The sequence below is a fragment of the Ptychodera flava genome, chromosome 17 (genome assembly GCF_041260155.1).
Source record: "Ptychodera flava strain L36383 chromosome 17, AS_Pfla_20210202, whole genome shotgun sequence".
NCBI classification, from domain to species: Eukaryota; Metazoa; Hemichordata; class Enteropneusta; family Ptychoderidae; genus Ptychodera; species Ptychodera flava.
Genome location: NC_091944.1, coordinates 32,747,482 through 32,753,455, shown reverse-complemented (window position 1 = coordinate 32,753,455; position 5,974 = coordinate 32,747,482). Strand labels below are relative to the sequence as shown.

Genomic DNA, 5,974 nt, shown 5'->3' with positions numbered 1-5,974 from the left:
AGCAGCTGCAACTTTGCAAAAACTGCCTGCAGAGGGCGTACTTCAGTCGTATGTTTCAAATCGAGGTCAAACATGGCCGACAGGAAGAGCATCAGTCTGTGTTTCTCTCTGACTTCTAAGCGTTCCTGTGGTTTTGGAAGGTAAGTTTGACCTCATAAATACATCTACGACTTTTTATTACATATGAGATCCTACTGTAAGTTTTTCATGTTCATGTGATCGGCCAGATGTGCTGATCAAGTGATGTCAAAGTTGACAGTTGCCTACGGCTTCGCTATAGCTCACGCCGTATACTCGTAGTCCGTACACAGTGCAGTGCTTCAGGCACACATTGAAAGGACACGTTACATAAGTGCACAAATGTATATCTGAGCACGATCGCCGTCTAGCGTCTGCAGTTCATCGGTAAGGCCGCTGACTTCTTTGTACTTCCAGTGACGCGGATCACGCTTAGAATCATTGAAAGTCACTGGCGCTACAATATTATTACAGGTGTTCCCTGCGCTGCGCTTGAGTCAGCAAAGGTACAAATACAGTGTACGGCTGGCCCTCGCCATCATCACGGTACAGAACTCGATTTCTTTTGTCCAAGGATAACTAACTTAGGCTGTCGATCCCCTGAAACCGTAAGGGCCCCCCACTGAAGACGGGAAAGTTTGTACTCGCGGTGCTTTTATCGTGTGAACGCCGGGTGAGAAAGTTGTACACCGCAATGAACCAGTTACATTATCGCCATACGGCGTTTCCGTGTGACAACAGCCTTTAGCGTGCATGCCGAGTCCAATTTCACGGCTTCGTTGACATGAAACCCGCTCCCATTTGTTCGGTGTAATTGGGTATGGTATAGCGGGCCTGGCTTGTTTAGTTGTAATCATAGACCCTGAAAAAAGAGGGGACTGTGTTGCAATTATCCCACCCAGACCACCCGCACCGACTGTACCAGTATCAGCGCTGAAGTGGACGTTGTTGTTAGTGTTGTACCACAGTGCAAAATGGTGTCTTGGCATGGTCACTAGTCGTATTATATGTTTTCGCCACCAAAACCATGATATCATGAAAATTGTAACAAGACCATCTCGATACTTAAGCCCAGGAAACCAGATATGTCCGTCTAGTTTTGGTTTCAGTGGCTTACTAACAAGTCCGATGAATGAAAGCTTCAGTGTCTCTGACAGCATTGGAAATGCTACTCTGATTACTCAAGATACTGTAATTTATTCATGTCTGATTTTTCAAAGTTGATGTTCCATTACTAATCATTCCAGGTCCAGATCACATTTATGAAGAAAAAAGTAAGGTTTCACAAAACCTTTGTTTCAAAAACGTACAAAGATAAAACACATCACAAATATTTAGAAGTACAATTTTAGTGTTGGTTGAAGCATCTCTACTACCTCCATGGTTGAAGTAATACTTTGCTAAACAAATGTAAAGTTGACACCCACACAGTGAAAAGAGTAACTCTTTCATCTACAACTGTCTTGATGTGATTATCTCTGCATAAATTGTTGAATGATTACAGTAAGGACAACAAATCAAACTCTGTCATTGAACCAGGCTTTGATATTGCCATGTGATCTGAGGGCATTGACCTGTAACTGAGCGAGGGATAAGAATCTTCAAAAGTACAATGTAAATATTAGATTGAAACAAACAGTCCTTGGACAAATCATTCTTGAATCCATTTTATTTACTGGAAGGATCCTGGGTCTGGGGTCTATGCTTCGGGAACACAAGTTTCAAGTTACTGAGTTGTAGGCATCGTAATTTGTAAAGATAAAAGTAGAAAACCAATCCAGAATTGCTCTTTATAATGGCTGCAGATAAGAGAAGCCAGATGCTTCTACTGTGGAAGGTTTCGCGAATCATAGAACTGCCAGTGAATGCCATGCTTAAATCTGTCAACAGGTTGACACTATTACTGCTACCAAGCGAATGAATAACACAACTACATTTGATAAAAAGGGGTTGTGTTTCTCTTTCAAACAACACATAGCTAATAGTCCCTCCAAACCAACAACTAAAAGCTTGTTTGTTCAGGACAGCAGCTACAGTTCTATTCCACATTGTTACCCTTTCTTCTGCTATTAAAAAGCTACAATTGTGTTCCTATTGTATGCACTCTACATTGTACATACACATAGTATCTTTGTAATCTAATACAGTCATGAACACAAGGATGGCTATATCTATTCCCAAGCCACATTTTGCCACTTGTCGTCTTTCATGTCATCAAATCAACAGGTTGGAAAATTTTTGAAGTCAGGAGGGATAAATCTTTATCGTTCCTGTATTGAGAAGATGGTGCTGTTAGTACAGCAAAAAAGCTGTTTATGTCCAGAATCTTCAAATATTTTTCAAAATAAGGAAAGAAATATGTAAATGCAGTAAATTATGTCATCAAGCTCATACATAGTTGATATGTTGATAATATTAATTTTAAGGTGGTTGGAAAGGCTAGAGCGTCAGTTATAAATTTCAACAAAACTATTAAAATATAAAAGTAGTCAACATTCTCTATGGAATAAAAAAAACTAGACATTTGGGCACAAAAAAAATATGAAAAATTAAATTTTAATATTTACTGGTGTCATATTTCAAAATCATGGCTGCAAATATACAATTTTTATATTCTTTGGAGATAATATTAACTAAGAGAGTTATCCTGAAAATTTGAACTAAATATCTTGATTTTAACACTTGAAACTTGACATTAACTCTGAGAAAAGAATTGGTGCAAAAATAGCCTTTCCAACCACCTGAAAGTTTTTGGTTCTTTTTGCACAGTGCTGTATTCATAAATCAGTATGATAGTTGTTGAAGCAACTGTAAAATTTCATATAATAACAGTAATATTTGAAAATAGGTTTGTTTTTCATGGGTAAAAGAATACCCATGATTTAATTTTCTGATTCTGTGCATTGTATAGATCAGTGCAACACATTTGCTGTGACTACATGTACATACTGGTGTATATTTTCATCTGTTTGCTAAATTTTACAAAATCACAGGCGTAAATTTTTGAGAAATGACACATTGTACTATTACTGAACAGTACATTTTCAGTCTCATTCTTGGAATTTCCAAAGAGTTAGTTGGTCTAAACTAGTGAGTGGAGACAAAAATAGGTGTAAACTTACACAGTGAATGATTTGGCTTTTTTGTTATTTCACAAATGTGGCAACTTGCTAAATGTAAGAGTGCATGACATGTCTGTTGAAGGCTTGTACATGTGTAGTCTAGAATTTGGTCCCCAACGATGATGCACTGAACAGATTCTGGAATATTTTGCAGCTGTAACGTGAGCCAAGAAATTCATTGAAATCACAAAGACAGCACGTACAGCAATGCCGCTTTATGATGAAACAATGATCGGTAATCATGGTGCAGAGGAAAAGAAAAATGTCACTGAAACATAACAGACATGTTCTTGAGAGTGATGTTTGCAGTTTTGGTTTCAAGTAGCATAGCAGTCAGAAGGATCTGCAGTGTACATGTACTGGGGTATGATGGAAAATATCAGCTCCGTGACATGTGCTACTTAGTGGGTGTGGACCCACTAAGATGCTTAGACTGCCACCATGACAGGCATGTCCATCAATGAACTGTCAATGACATGTTTGAAGACAAAAGCCTTGAGTGGTATTCAACCTGTCTTCCAGCACACTAGTGTCACACCGACTGAATTGCAAATTGAATACAATGCCGTCACACAGTGAGCTATGTGATCAACACATGGGCGAAAATCTTTCCAAAATGTATCATTCTCGAAATTTCTGCAGTTTTACATTAAAGTGATACGAGAACTGGTTTACTGGTTTGACATATTGCCTTCCGATGACCTCACCTTCCTCAAATTTTTCCATGACAATTGGAATGTAGTGTCCGGAATTTTCCAGGTTTAGTGTAATTTGATCATTATAGTGCCTAAATTAACAAACAGTGTTATCACAAGTACAGGCATGCACTGTTGTAACTTTATCCTCTGCTATTGTGAACTCGATCCAATCTACAAGCTCAATTGTCTCATTTTTCTTGCCTTAACCTACTTTCTAGTAAATGGAAAAAAATCTTTGTATCGGGAGGGTGCTCCCTTTTTTAGATTTTTCCCAAATGGTGATTAAGCAGTGATTTTGAAGAAAACATACAATTAGTACATAATTATGAAAACAAAACATTCATACTGTATAATCTGGTCTGATCTAAATTTGGTTGATCTTGTCTTTAAATTGACTTTGAGACAGGTCAGGCCGAAGGTCTTAAACTTTGATTGTAAATCAGTTGATGGTATGTACATGTACTTTGGTATTTTCTAAAATTGTAGAAGCTATGAAGAGAAAGATGGTGATAATTGTCCTGGTTGTGAAAGTTTGTTGCAAAGAAATATGTTATTGCAAAAGTTACTAGTAGCTAGCGGCATCAACTTTAACAAACTAAAAAATCTGCAGGTTTCTGAAACACTCTGGGTGGTACACAAGTAACGATAGAAAAAAAAAAGACCGATTATTTGCTGGTCATAAATTATATGTATCAAAGTTTGAGTCCTCAAAAATTTGATAAAACCACTTACCCTCCACACAAAAGAGGTGACAGTTTTACAAACTTTTGAAGTAGAATGGTGCCAAAAAGTCTGTTTTGCGGCCACATTATTCAATCTCAGAGAAGCATAACAAGCACTGTACGTAAACACTCTTCAGCTACTCATCCAGGTACTAACTTGTCAATTTTTTTGTGATCAAACATTGTCACTCGGGCACTTTTCTGAAGCGGCTCTGCTCCTAAACAAGGGCATGTGTTCCTGATGTGGTATGCAACAAAGAAATGATATGCACTCAAGTTCAGTTTCAATAGAAAACAAAATGTGGCAATATCTCTATAATCTTGTCATTAATTAAAACAAACTTGATCTTTGATCAAACTTTCACAAAGAAAGATGTCTTCAAAACTAATGATACATGTAGTTTTCATGCAGTTGATTCAGTTGGACCATACATTTACTTCAGCAGTGCATTGATGACAGAAACGGCTGTGTTATGCCTCCACCACGTTAGACAAGCATTGTGATATGTTGACAGCGTCTGGTTACTTGATACATAGCCTAGAGTCTCTCCTTAGTTTTGGTAAATTATGGGGATCCAAAGCTACAGAGAGATATATGTACTAGACTGATTAGTTAGTAACTCAGTGGACAGAGAGGGATTCTCTTTTCCTTTCCATTACTTTAACCCCTTCAGTGCTATTATTTTTCCCACCGAAATTTTAGTGCAACATTTTGCCAATTTTTATGAAATTTTCTATAATTTTTTTATAATTTTGGATTAAATGGACATCACAATTTATTGGCTACAGTTTTTTTCATCAAAATTTTTGCAAAAATCTGCAAAAAAGATTTGAGTGGGGTACATTTTATAAAGGCAACAAAAAATGACTTGGGCACTCAAAGGGTCCAAAGCATAAGTAATTTACAGGAGCCATTCACATGACAAGGGTTTGGATAAGTTCAACAAAAAAGAAACATGTTTCTTGTATCCTTGGTCAAAGTGCAATGCTGCACGTACTGTAATATATGTATCAACAGGTGTGTGTACCAACTTCTTGCAATGATGATACATGTATTGTGAATACAAGTGTGTATCCGTTGAAAATTGTAAGCCATTATTGTGCCAAATGTGTTTGAGAAGGGGAGGGGGTAGTGTTGCTTTGCAACCGCCCTGTAAAGTTTAGCTGCTGCTGCACAAATAAAGCGTGGAGGCATTGAAAGATCTACTATTTGATTGTGAGCTTGAAGAAAAACAAGATGTTTACAAGTAAGGGCTTCTTCAAAGTCACTGTATGATCAAGAAATGACAATAAACTACATGTACAGCAATTGTCAAATGCATTTCACACATGCCAAGCATAGACAACACAAAACTATTTATCAAATGGGACAAATATCCCAAGGAGAAGTACCGACAATCGTCTCTGGATAGAC

General features: G+C 37.5%; 1 protein-coding gene across 1 annotated transcript in view; it reads left to right on the top strand.

Moving 5' to 3' along the window:
* Positions 1-16: 16 nt before the first annotated feature.
* LOC139116094 (exostosin-like 3) overlaps positions 17-5,974 on the top strand; it is a 50,314-nt gene continuing 44,356 nt past the window's right edge. The window contains exon 1 of the mRNA XM_070678631.1: positions 17-140. The gene's annotated coding sequence lies outside the window, so the exon portion shown is untranslated. The remainder of the gene's footprint in view (positions 141-5,974) is intronic.